Consider the following 12975-nt stretch of genomic DNA (forward strand, 5'->3'; position numbering starts at 1 on the left):
CGGGCTAGTTCGGAGAACTAAGAGGTGGTAGACTCAATGTGCATCTTGGGGTAGTCACTGTATGCTGTGGTGTCTACATCTGACTCTTATGCCATTTTGAGGTTTCTCAGGAGTGTGATACTGGTGCAGTACTGGGATAGGGCTGCTTTGCATAAAGCTGTCACCTTCTTCTTGTTCACCACCTTGATTTCCCGCCATGATTAGAGCTGAGTCCCATTTCTCATGACCACCACCACCTACAGTAATGTTTTACGGTGCCCTTTCCATCGGATTAAGTGATGTTTTTTCATATGGGTCGTTTGGCCTTGAGTACCATAATGTGAACCAGGCTTACCTTGATGAACACTCACATGGCAAAAGGAGCATATTGCAATGTATACTTGTCTCTCGTGGTGGATCTCAGAACATTCCATGTCCAGATTATCAGAAGGGAGGCTTGAGGAAATGTTGGAGTACCCTTCCATTTTTTTGCTGGAGACCAGGGAGCTGATGATTCTAAAAGAGGAACATCTTGCTCAGCAGGAAGCTCAACTTACTGTTCTGCTCCTACTTTAAGAAGAACTACAATTTCTGGCTCTGGCTCCTATTGTCCACTTTGTTCAGTTTTCTGTGATGATTGGGTACTAGTTTGAGGCTGAGACAACTCCATTTCAAACTCACTGCTTATCAGCATGACTGCCTCGCTGAGAGACATGGCTTTCGGCTTATGTTAGGGTGGTGCAGTTGAGGCACGAGTGATGCTCCCAACTTGCTGGTCAGAGGACTGCGAGGCAGGCACACGCTTCCTGAAAAAGGTTTGGGGCGATAAGCCAGTGGTGGAAATCTGTTTCTTCTTCCCCTCCTCACAGGCCACTTTCTTGGCAGCACCTTTCTTTGGTGTCATCTTTAAGATCTGTCAGTTGGCAGTAGAACTTAACTGCACAAGCGAAAGAGACTGGAGGACTCACCACCTGTAGTCACATCACTTTGTGCCAACCTTCTGTCTGGCAGTACTAGGTCTGTGGGTGATGTCTCTTGTGCACCTAAAAGCAAACAAGCAAGAAAAACATTTAGTGAAACCTGGCACTTTTTAAATTATTCATAGTACAGACAACATAATTAAGTGTGTTAAGTGTATCCATTCCAAAGTCAAACCACACCCCCAAAACAAAAATATTTCATTTTCAATCAGGATATCATAGAAATGTAACTGTTTCCTTTATGTGTATCAAGGTGACACATGTTGTAGTCAGGGGGCCCAGGGGAAAATGGAATAATCCTTAAAAAATTAGTGCTGATGTGCATCGATGGCAGGCGTGGGATCTGGGGCAAATGGAATAATCCTGCCTGTGTCAGGCAGGGAGTCTAGGGTAGAGTGAAACAATCCTTAAAAAATAAATGCTAGTGTGCGCCTTTGGCAAGCACGGTGGTTCAGGGGAAAATGGAATAATCCGTAAACAATTAATGCTGGTGTGTGCGACTGTGCACCTATGGCAAGCAGAGGGGCCCAAGGGAAAAAGAGTATTGAGAATCTTAAAAAAAATAATGCTGGTGTGTGGCAGGCACCTATGTCAGGCAGAGAGTGAATGGAGGCAAAATGTAAAATAAAATAAAAAAAATAAAAAGGTAAAATAAAAAAATAAAAATAAAAAAAAAATGCTGGTGTACTAGAGGAGTATGATGAACCTATTGCATTTTGGAGACAAGGAAGTGCAGGTGAAAAATAAAAAAAAATTCAGATAATTTTAAACACTGTTTATACATATACTAAAAGGGCCTCAAGCATTTTAAACTGATATCGGATGAAGCAAAAAATATGAACAAAAACAAAAAGGCACAGCCTTCTTCTATTAATATGGCTTTAAAAACTGGAACAAAAGATTACATTGGCTGACTGCACAACAGGCCACCAGCCACATGGTGAACCAACAACAAGGAAGGAGGCATGATCACAACAAAGAACACATGTAGGTCTATGGCAAAGGTACTCTAACTGCCTCTACAAAATGGCCACCGGCCACATGGTCAAACAACAAGCAAGGAGGCATGGACAACAAAAAATAACACATTCAGACCTATAGAAAAAGCACACTGTCTGACAGCACAAAATGGCCGCTGGCCACATGGACAAACAACAACAATAACAGCAAGCAAGGAGGCATTACGTAACAAAGAACACATGCAGGCCTATGACAAAAGCACAATGACTGCCTAAATAAAATGGCCACCGGCCACATGGTCAAACAACAACAGCAAGCAAGAAAGCATTAGACAAGAAAGAACACATGCAGGCCTATGGCAAAAGCACACGTGCAGACCTATGGCAAAAGCACAGCCACATGGTCAAACAACAACAAACAAAGAAGCATGGACAACAAAGAACACATGGAGGCCTATGGCAAAAGCACACTGACTGCCTACACCAACTGGCCGCAAGACACATTGTCAAACAATGGCAAACCTGAATCTTGATCCAACATCCTTGGAGCCCTCTTCGGATACACTTCCTGGGAGGCCCTGGTCAACTTTCTACATTCAGACTTTTTTGGAGATTTTCTTCACCGGGACAAACCTGCAAGTCAGGCCAGGTCGTGGTTGATGCAAGCCGGCTAGATTTGCTGTGGCGGGTTGGTCCCTTTATGGAGCTTTTTTCCAAAAGTTCTCCAAACTTCTCCAGACTTCTGGATTTTCTCTCAGATGTTCTTTTGAGGTTCACAGCTCACCCCAAGGTTCCAGAAGCTCTGAGATGCTCCTTGAGGGTGCTGACTACAACTCCCAGAATGCACCTGGCACAAACTCCAAATTGGCCACTGGACAGTGGTCAGCTGGTTAGTTTCTTCAGGAGTTGGTGCAGGGGACACTGGTTAGCAATTTTTCACCTGCAGCAAACAGGGAGTCCCTCTTTGAACCAGTGGAAGCCAGGCAAAGTCCTTCTTGTGGTGAAGCACAAGTGTGCAACTGGTGCAGTCCTCCAGAGTGCAGTGTCCAGGTGCAAGTCAGAGGTCCAGCAGGGCAGTCCATCTTCTCCTGTAGTTGTTCCTTGTAAGGATCTCAAGGGTAGGTGCGGGTCTGCCAGTTTTATCCTTGCTCCTGGGTGAAAAACTGAGGGATTCCGGTTCTCCAATCAGGTGCAGGGTCCTGTCTCCTGTGATGACCACTTCCTGGGAAGTGTGGCAAAAATCAATCCCAGGGAGCAACATTCTTCAAAAATCCATCATGGCTGAAAGTGATTTTTGAAGGTTAGGTCTGACTGAGCCCACCCACTGGTGTGGTTAAAATTCATAAACACACCCCTATCCTGCCCTCCCCTAATCTAAACAAGGGGATGCGGAATGTGAGGGAGGTGCTGGGTTGCTCCAAATGTCCTTCCGGGCACTTGAAAACTAGTTTGGCAGCCCCCCCTCCTGCTTCTCCATCTGCTGAGGGAAGTTTACCTCCCCCAGGTACTTCTCTTTGTGTTCAGCCCAGGCTACTTCACACCTCATCAAGACAGCCGGGCCAGGCTGCCAGAGGCTGGCCAATCAGATCAGAGCACTATAAAGCTGAAGTTGGCAACTTTTTAGGTAGAATTTAAAACTCTTTACCTGAACAAGTTATGTTAAATCCAACAATTGTAAGTTGTGGGATATATTATAACAATTAATTTGATACCAAACTTGAGGTATCTGACACGTAAGGGGACTTTATAAATTAAAATAAAGTCTCCCCAACCTAGCCCATGGAGGCTATTCACCACAATGAGGGGAAAACAAATTTGGCTGTTTTCCTCACCAGGGCTTATACAACTATTTTTAAAAGGTCCCTGCTTATAATTTCATGGCACCCAACCCTAGGGACACATAGGGCACACCTTAGGGGTGACGTATGTAAAAATAAGGTAGTTTAAGACTTGGGAAGTACTTTTAATTCCAAAGTCGAATTTGGATGTAACTTTAGTTTAAAAGCAGCCAGCAAGGCAGGCCTGCCTTTAAAATGGCACTGGACACCTCAGCAGTGCTACCTATGCTGGGTTCCCTAAACCTACATGCCCTACCATATATTAGGGACTTATAGGTAGGTTAATTTTACCACTTTTAATTAGCCTAATTTGCATATCCACTTTACACAAAGCACTGGCCCTAGACGGGTAAGCAGTACGCAGAACGCAGGGCACAGCCAAGAGTCAGTAACCACCAGTATCTGTCCAAAAAGTTTGGAGGTGACCAGGGCAAAAAGGAGGACATTCCTACACCTATGGACATGGAAAACACACAATGGCCCATCGCCACATGGCATGAAGAACAAAGTAAGGCAAATGGTAGCCTATGGCAAACACACGCTGGCTAGACAAAGGAAGAATGGTAACAATGAAAAAAACACTACCATTAATTCAGCAATGCCAAAAACTAAAATTAAGTGAGCTATAAGAAGTTTAGAAAAACACACACTCTCCCAAGGCATCAAATATTACCCCACCAACATACACTTTTTACTGATACAAAATGTAAAATACTAACAAAAAACATATTTTCAGTTCAATCCAATGCCATCCGTGGCCCAAATGATGTTTTCAAAACAACATACCCAAGAAACAGTTGTTTTATGTACCCACGCTAGTACTGGCTGGATGGTCCATGGGCAGGCGAATCCACATAGTAAAAAAAATGAATAGTGCAAATTTAACAAACACAGAGAAAATGGACTGAACTGTGCAACATTTTTCCTTTACAAAATATAAAAAATTAAATGCAAAATAATGACTAGACCCCAACTGAAACTCTGGGCTACCCACCACAATGAAATTTAAAACTTGAATAAAAGTACAAATACATTTCTGGTGTATGCTCTCTATCAAACAAGCAACATTCTTGTGATATAACAAAATCAAAGTCCTTCAAATAATTAAAATCCAATGGTACATATGCAGCAGCAATTGCAGACAGAGATAGTGATCCTTCCACCTCAAAATCCAAATGGAAAGTGACCAAGAAATGGACAAAGCACTGGGAGGAGCCTACTGGACAGGAAGGGGAAGTTAGTCTCTCTGGGTCACTTCCTTCCTATTGAAAAAAAGTAAAAAAATGCTTTTCGAACTAAAAAAACCAACCTGAATGGTCTGTTGGAGTAGAACACCATATCGAGTAGATTTAGCTGCTTCTCAAGTAGAAAATCTAATTGAGAAGCAGCAATGGCAGCGTGTGCTTGCCAGCATCACGAAAAAGCCAGAAGCTGTGCCAACAGCCAGCAAATCTTGCGTGTGCCTACTAGCTGCCTGCAGATCTTATCGTGCTTACCAGGGTGTGCTAAAACAAGCCTTGCACATGCTACAACAAGTCTTGCAGGTGCTAGAAAAAAGATAATTCCGGTACACACCACATGGCGGAATTTAGTAGGAATTCCGTGTTATAGGCGTAGCGCCGGGATCCTGAATCATATTTACGCCCAGATCTATTTAGGATTCATGACAAGTTACTAACTCCTAAAATTGGTTTATTACATTGCAAAAAGCATTTTAACTGTTACAGTCTCCGAATCGGACCACATGCAACTATAAAAATGCCTTATTCATCTGCCCCATAATTTGGAAAGAGCGTATTGCCCTAAACAGACTTTGGCCATGCTGCCATGTTGCATCCAGCCACCTAAAATAATGTTACTTTCCTAAATATGTTTCACATCGCCTCTATTTAGCAATTTTATACTGTGTTCGCTTCCTGGATGTAAACGGACCCTGTGGGTTTTATTTACAAACAGCCAGTTGGTGTTACAATCTCACACTTTGATAATCAACAATGCATCTTCACCATGTTAAGCTTTATCAGATCTGTTGTTCTGTCAAAGTCTGCTATTTAGATGGGCATGTCACAGCGACATGCAGCTTTAAAGCTCATCTAGTGGTACAACTTGACATTACAATTTACCCTGTGTTATAACATTAGAGATCCCTTCGGATGCAAATAGCACTTGTAGGGGCCGGAGAGGTCATTCAGCAGACAAGACCTCAGCAGGTCGACCTTGGGCCTTTTGAGGGCTGCGTGATGTCCCTCGTTTCCCTCGGTGCCTCCTTTCATTGAGGGCCCCCGGCCCAGCAGTATTGTTTTTTAAGCTGTTTGCTGTACTTGATATTAAGACCTCAAAGGATCTGAACAAGTGGGGACAAAGTAGAGACACCTGGACCCTGCCCCACTCCTCCCCCCAGCCCACTTCAAGTGTCAGAGATTTCAGTTGTACAAGCCTGTATATAATGTGAAGTCCGCAGCAGGCGGCAAAATATTTGGATCGTAGGAGGTACTCTACGATAATCTCTCCCGCCATCCCTGCTGGCTCAAAGCCCTTTGGCCCCAGGACGTACTGCTGGATTCCTGATAGTCAACAAACTCGTATCTTGTTTAAAAATTAAAGCTGAAACCGCCTTCAATAATCCAAATGCGTTGAGTACACTTCGATGACGCCATTTATGAACCAACTGACAAAGTCAGTCAGGTATGTCCCTCGGGGAGATGAGCGAAGACCCAATGCGAGTTGGAGAGAGGAGAAAAGAAAGGAAGGAGGGAAGGAGATTGTAGGGAAGGAGAAACTGAAAGAAGGAAAGGGGAACAGTGAAAGAGGAGAAGGAATGAGGACAGGAAAAAGATGGGCCCGTTTGGGTGAAGTACCAGATGACAAAAAACTAATCCATGGGATGACTCATTTCTAAGTGATGATCAGGATCGGCTTTAGGGTGGTGCGGCCGCACTGGACACTGACCTGAAGGAGTCACTGGCCTCAAGGGGTGAGGGGGGAGGGGTTGCCGTGTTTAGCATAATTTACGATTTATAAGCATCTGCTGCAGGTGTACATTCAGCTTCCAGGCAGCAATTAAAATGTCAAAATAGCTCCTGTGATTAATGTACCCGCTAGAGATCAGAGTTCTGTCTATTGGCAGTGTTGACTCACCATAAAGTAGTGAGGAGGGTTAATATGCCTGCTGCAAAGATCAATAGCTCAGTGGATTAGTTAAACCAGCCTTTAACATCTTTTTTGGCCCCATCCCACCAAATGACCTCCCCCTGGGATGCCCTCACTGCCATCCAACAAGTGCCCCTCATCTTTCCATAGCACCTCTTGCACATACATTTCATTTGTTTCAAGGCGCTGGTAAGGACTGGCTTTACTAATCCATTCAGCAATCCACATAAAATACAGATAAATTATTTGCAGCAGACATATTAACCCTCTGCCCTACATTATGATGAGTCAAAAATGCAGATAGACAAACCTCCAATCTCTCGCTCTAGCAAGAACATTAATCACAATAGTCTTCTTCACATTTTTATTGCTGCCCGAAACCTGGCAAGCAAATTATTGATAAACACAGCGCTCTCCCGCTGCCTGCGGTCAGTACCCCTCCTCTAGGTCAGCGCCCAGTGAGGCCGCACTGGTCGCACCTCCTTAAAGCCAGCCTTGCCCCTACTATCTGGACAACCATCAACATCACCACCCCAACACCCGAGACACCTTCCTCTGCAGGCACACATTGTCACTTCAGGAAAAATTCATATTAGCACGCAAATTTATTCACCCTTTTCTGATGTTTGCATAAATATTTTTCCCACTGAGTTTGCCGGCATTACAGGCGAGGGACGCTCGTAATTTCTGGTACAAATCTCCATGCAACGCCTGGAAAGAACTACCTCGATACATTCCTTATGAACTGCTGTCCAATTAATCGCCGCAGCCCTGGCTGTGTTCCATCAATATATATATGGATTGCTTGGAATCAAGTGTGCAATTACATAAGTGGAGAGATTCTGCTAACTCACAATTGCTGGTAAAGGGCTTAATGAGCTGTCAGGGCAGATTGTGCATGTGTTGTTCAAATGTTTCAGTAAGCAAATCTCATACAGTGCAGATTAAAGGGCCTAGACATTTTGTGATAAGCATTGGAAGTGTCATACATTCCACTTAACTTAGTAAAGAACATGCGATTTGGGCTTTTTGAAGATACACATTTATCAGGGATTACAATAATAAACTAGCTAGATGCTTCAAAAATTAAAGAGTAATCCACTGTAGATAAATGTTTCATTGTCAGAGCTCTTTCTTTATCAGGTGTTGCAGTTCTTATTTCTCAATAGATAAAATATGGAGGAAATTATTTGGCCATTTAAAATGACACAGTAATGCTAAATATATCCCTGTATGTCTAGTATTTATGGACTTTCCTCAGTGAATCGTTCTCAAATAACAAGAACACTATCTCCAGATAAATCATTAGTAGCATTTCTTTCCCTGTAATAAATATGGACAAGTACTGGCAAAGCCAGTAGGTCTGGCTTAAAAGGTGAAAGTGTCTCTTCATTCATTTTTTAAGTTTAGGGACTCAATAAATACTCATGCATTCACTCTCTCAATAACCCGTACACTGATACGTTCAGTCACCTACCCAATGACTACTCATTGCATTCACCCACGTACACGTTCACATTAAAACACATGCATAAACTCAACAGGCATATTTAAGATAAATAACAAAATGTAGAAACAAATTATGCTGCTATCTACATATGGTGTCTGCTTACAAAAACATAAAAGTAAATATAAAATTAAACATAATAGCAAACAGGCATTTTGGAAGTGTACTGCACATTCTGCATCAGTTTTTGTAGTTCCAACATGACCGCTGTGTTTAGAAGCAACATGTTGAAACAAGAAAACAGCAATACATCCCACAATGCTATCCTTAGGTGGACTTTTAGTCAATTTAGGGCTCCAATCTTGGAATAGCATTATGGATAATCCAGGATGCAGTCACAGCTTGCGGCAAGCAGAAGGAGCGGGTGGTGCGGGGGTGCAGGGGGGAAATAAAAATTAAATTAACTTTAAAAAAACACTTACCGCCATTGCCGCCGCTGCATCTCTCCATCCGCTCCTCTGCTGGCTGCAGGCACAGGCTTCCAGCCTGCCCTGCGGCCAATCCTCACGCTGCTCCAAGCAGCATCAGGATTGGCTGGGAGCACTCAGCCAGGGTGCTCCCAGGCAGACTGGGAGCCTGTGCATGCTCTCTCCAGCCCGGAAACTGTGTTGCTGAGCTGGAGAGAGCCTACTGCGCATGTGTGTTTGGCTGGCCCGCGATGGCCGGCCAAGCATACATGCGCACTGAGGCGGAGTGTTGTGCACTCCCCCTCAGTGCTCGTCACAGCCTGTAGCCCCACCCCTTTTACCAAAAACCGATAATAAACACCGTTTATTATCATTTTTTGGCAAAAGTTTTGCAGCTGCCGCTGCTGGTGGGGAGGGGGAAGACGATACTCCATCCTAATGGAGGAGCCCCCCCTGCCACGATGGCCGACACAATGCTTCTAAATGTGTCACTCATCTTGGAATGATAATTCAGTGCCCCTTTTCTTGCACCCTTTAGCGCCCCCCTAATGCGACCATGTGTGCGCCATATTTAAAATACAGTGCATCATGGCAGTAGTTAGGGGACTAGCTTCAGAATTTTTCACACTAGTCTGGCACTTTGCAGGATTAGCGTAAAAAATGTTGACGCTAATCTTGCAAAGCTTCCAGAGGCCCATTGTAACCAATTGTGGAAGCCTCCTTTTAACGCCTGCTCTGAGCAGGCGTTAAAAGTGCCAGAAAAAAATGACGCAAAGAAATCTGTTAGATTTCATTGCACCATTTTTTTGCCCCCCCCAATGGGGAACACCCACTTTGCATATATTATAGCCGGCGCAGGCATAATGTAGCGCAAAGGGTTACAAAGTGGCTCAATGCATGCATTGCTGCACTTTGTAAATATGGCGCAGTGTTTTTGGCCTTCTAATGCCACATTAGCCTGAAAAAATGACGCAAATTTGGCATTGGAATGGCGTTCGGGGCTCTTAAATATGCCCTTAATGTTCTGGCCCACAAGCCTGGCACTGAAGCACGTTTATTTTCAGACGGATGTGCATATGTTACGTGTCCATGACCCCACTCAGCCATACTATCAATAGGCCCACTCCTAGAAGCCTTGATGAAGTCACCTGTGTGACGAAACACGTATTGGCTGTATCTCGTTGATGGCATAATGATTTCTAGCTTCTACAAATAAAGACACCATCTGCAAACAAGACCTGAGACTCCATTCAACTTTTTCACTTCAACAACATACTATCAGGGATACTTATCCCTGCCACACTATTGAACTTTACATTCTGTGTGCTGTGGCCATCTTGTACAAAGGATGTGCATATGTTATTAGACAAAATGCTAATAGAGGGCAGTGTAGCTAGTGGCTGAAGTGAACAGACCCATTGCCCCACTCTGTTTGCTGTCACAGGCAAAGCAGAATGTGTATGACACTCAAATGTATCAATGACAGAATAGAGCTGACCCAAAGTCTAGCTGCATGTATTTGAATACATGCAAGTATATGAATTTTATGGTTATTACAATAGAATGACAGACAACTAAACCTATGGAGATCTACTAAGAAGGTCTGGAAGGGATTATCACCATACAATTATTCCATCTCTATGATTTGTAAGATGGGGTAACCAATACCATAATCCTTGCTGACTAAGGTAAGCTCTGAACTTCTATGTAAAAAAATACTAGCCTATGGGCTTTTACATAATGTAATAAAAATCCACCCTTATAGGCCTCTTGACTTTAACACATTTTCTTCACAATAAATATTCCTAGATTACTGTCTTTGTTCATAATGAATAGATCATGGTATCTGTGATACCTTTTCCGAATGAACCAATCATGCATATAGCCTTTACCACTGGCTTGTGACCATAACTGTAGTCTTGTGAGTTTTATGACAGAACCTTTTTGGCTCCAAACAGACTCCATAGAAGTGTGACTCAGGTGTTAGAGTGGAATGCAATGAAAGTTTGGTTTGTAATGTTGAATACACAGTTACACGAAGAAGAACAAAGGCCTGTAATATTCAGCTCCGGTGGCCTGGTCATTGGCGGGTACCCAGGCTGGGGAGGATGCAACAATAACCAACTCAGGCCTACTGAATAAACCATGACTTTTCCCACAATGCAAGCAACCATCAAGCATACATTTGTAAAATTATAAATATGTACAAAATTGCATCTGTGAAACAATATACAACCTTAATAACATCATCAAAGTGCAAATCTCCTAAACACAGAGTTTGTTAAAGGGGTGACCAACACCAACAACAATAGTCTATAAGATTCCATATAACAAAATATTTGTTAACAGATTTTATGTAATAATAATTAATCTTAAGGGCCTATTGGCTTTAATATATGCTTTTTACAATAAATAGGTCAAGCTTACTTCCTTTGCTGTAAATTTTTATAATGAACTGTTCAGACCTGCGGCATCTGACATAACATTTCCTAATGGACCAATCAGGCCTACAGCCTTCTTCACTGGCTTGTCACCATAAGCAGCTCTAGCAGCCGCATTGAGCAAAGGCGGTAAGTTCACAGGGTCCAGAAGAAGAAAACTTGAGGAGTCAGGCTGGAAAAGTCAGCTAAACAGTAGTAGAGCTTCAGAGACTGGGCAAACAAAGCTGTGAACCACTAGTATTAGAACAGTATCTCAACTGAGTGTGTGACAAAAAATGGAGCTTGCTCTGTGGACAAAAATGTTCTGGCCATGCATGTAGGAGAAATTGGTCCTTTGCCCAAGCAAAATTGGCAAATAGACAAGGTTTGTTTCATTCTTGTTGCCATTGTCCACATGGATAAAACAAATAAACAATGTTAGTACTGCAGTGTCAGTATAGGAGAACCTTGATCATCGGTACCTTATGGGCCAAACTGAAGTATACAAAAAAGCAGTGGCTGAACTGCTTGAAATATTCTCAGTCACTGGTAACTATTCCAGCCACATATAAATCCATAATTTTTTGCACACCACGTCACCTCAGTTTGGACCCATCCATATGCAAATCAATTTTGACCCTGTCCAGTGGGAGCAGTCCAGCTCAAACTGCCAGACCAGGTACTCCCTGAACCAGAACACAAGCAACCTAAGAATGGCTTTGCCCATAATAAGACTCATCAGTTGGGTATAGATTCATTCCAGTGGCACAGTGTGCACGGTACCCATGTCTAGGCATACCCATCCCACTTAGGGCATCACACTAGAATATACAAAAAAGTGACAGAAAGAAAGCTTGCTTAATTTCAGCCACTAGTAATTACAGAGGGCTGCATCTAAGTGCATAATTATTTGGCACGACAGGCCAGCCATATGGAAATCAGCCTTGACCCTGCTCCAATGAGAACAATCCAGCCCAAAATGCCAGGCCAGATCCTATCTATATATATATATGTTAGAACTGGGGTCTCTAGTTGGCAGAGGTATATACCCTTGTTCAAGTAGGGACCGCAATCCTAGTCAGGGTAAGCCACACACAATCCAAATTATCCTGTGCCCACCCTCTGGTAGATTGGCACTGAGCAGTCTGGCTTAATTTAGAAGGCAATGTGTAAAGTATTTGTGAAATAAATTGTGGAGTAACAGTGAAAACACCACAAAAATACACCGCACAGTTAAAAATAATATGAGATATTTATCTGAATAAATTAAGATCAAAACTATCAAGATTTGATAATCACAAGTTGAAATATCAGTCTGGTAATAATAAGAGTTGTAAGTTCTTAAAAGCAACAATTGTCTCTTGCAAGCAAAAAGTACTTGGTATGCGTCAAAATTATACACACAGGGACCGCACAGGAGGAGATACATGGAGAACGAATGGTGTGCATCGGATTTCAGGGTGCACACAGACGATGTGTTGATTCTTTTCCACGCGGCAAGGGCTTTGCGTTGAATTCCAGCATGCAGGCTTGAATCCTCTTTGCTATACTGGGTGTTTTGATGCACAGGGACGATGCATGAAAAATTCTGGGTATGTAGGATGAAGTCACAGGTGCTGCATCGATCCGGTGGCTGATACATTGGAGTTTCTGTTGTGTGGCAGGCGCTGCGCCGATTCCTCCCATAGGATGTCAGGCTGCCTCATTCCGGCTTGGTGATGCGTCGATCCACTGG

Source organism: Pleurodeles waltl, chromosome 3_1 (assembly GCF_031143425.1).
Source record: "Pleurodeles waltl isolate 20211129_DDA chromosome 3_1, aPleWal1.hap1.20221129, whole genome shotgun sequence".
In the NCBI taxonomy this organism is placed as follows: domain Eukaryota; kingdom Metazoa; phylum Chordata; class Amphibia; order Caudata; family Salamandridae; genus Pleurodeles; species Pleurodeles waltl.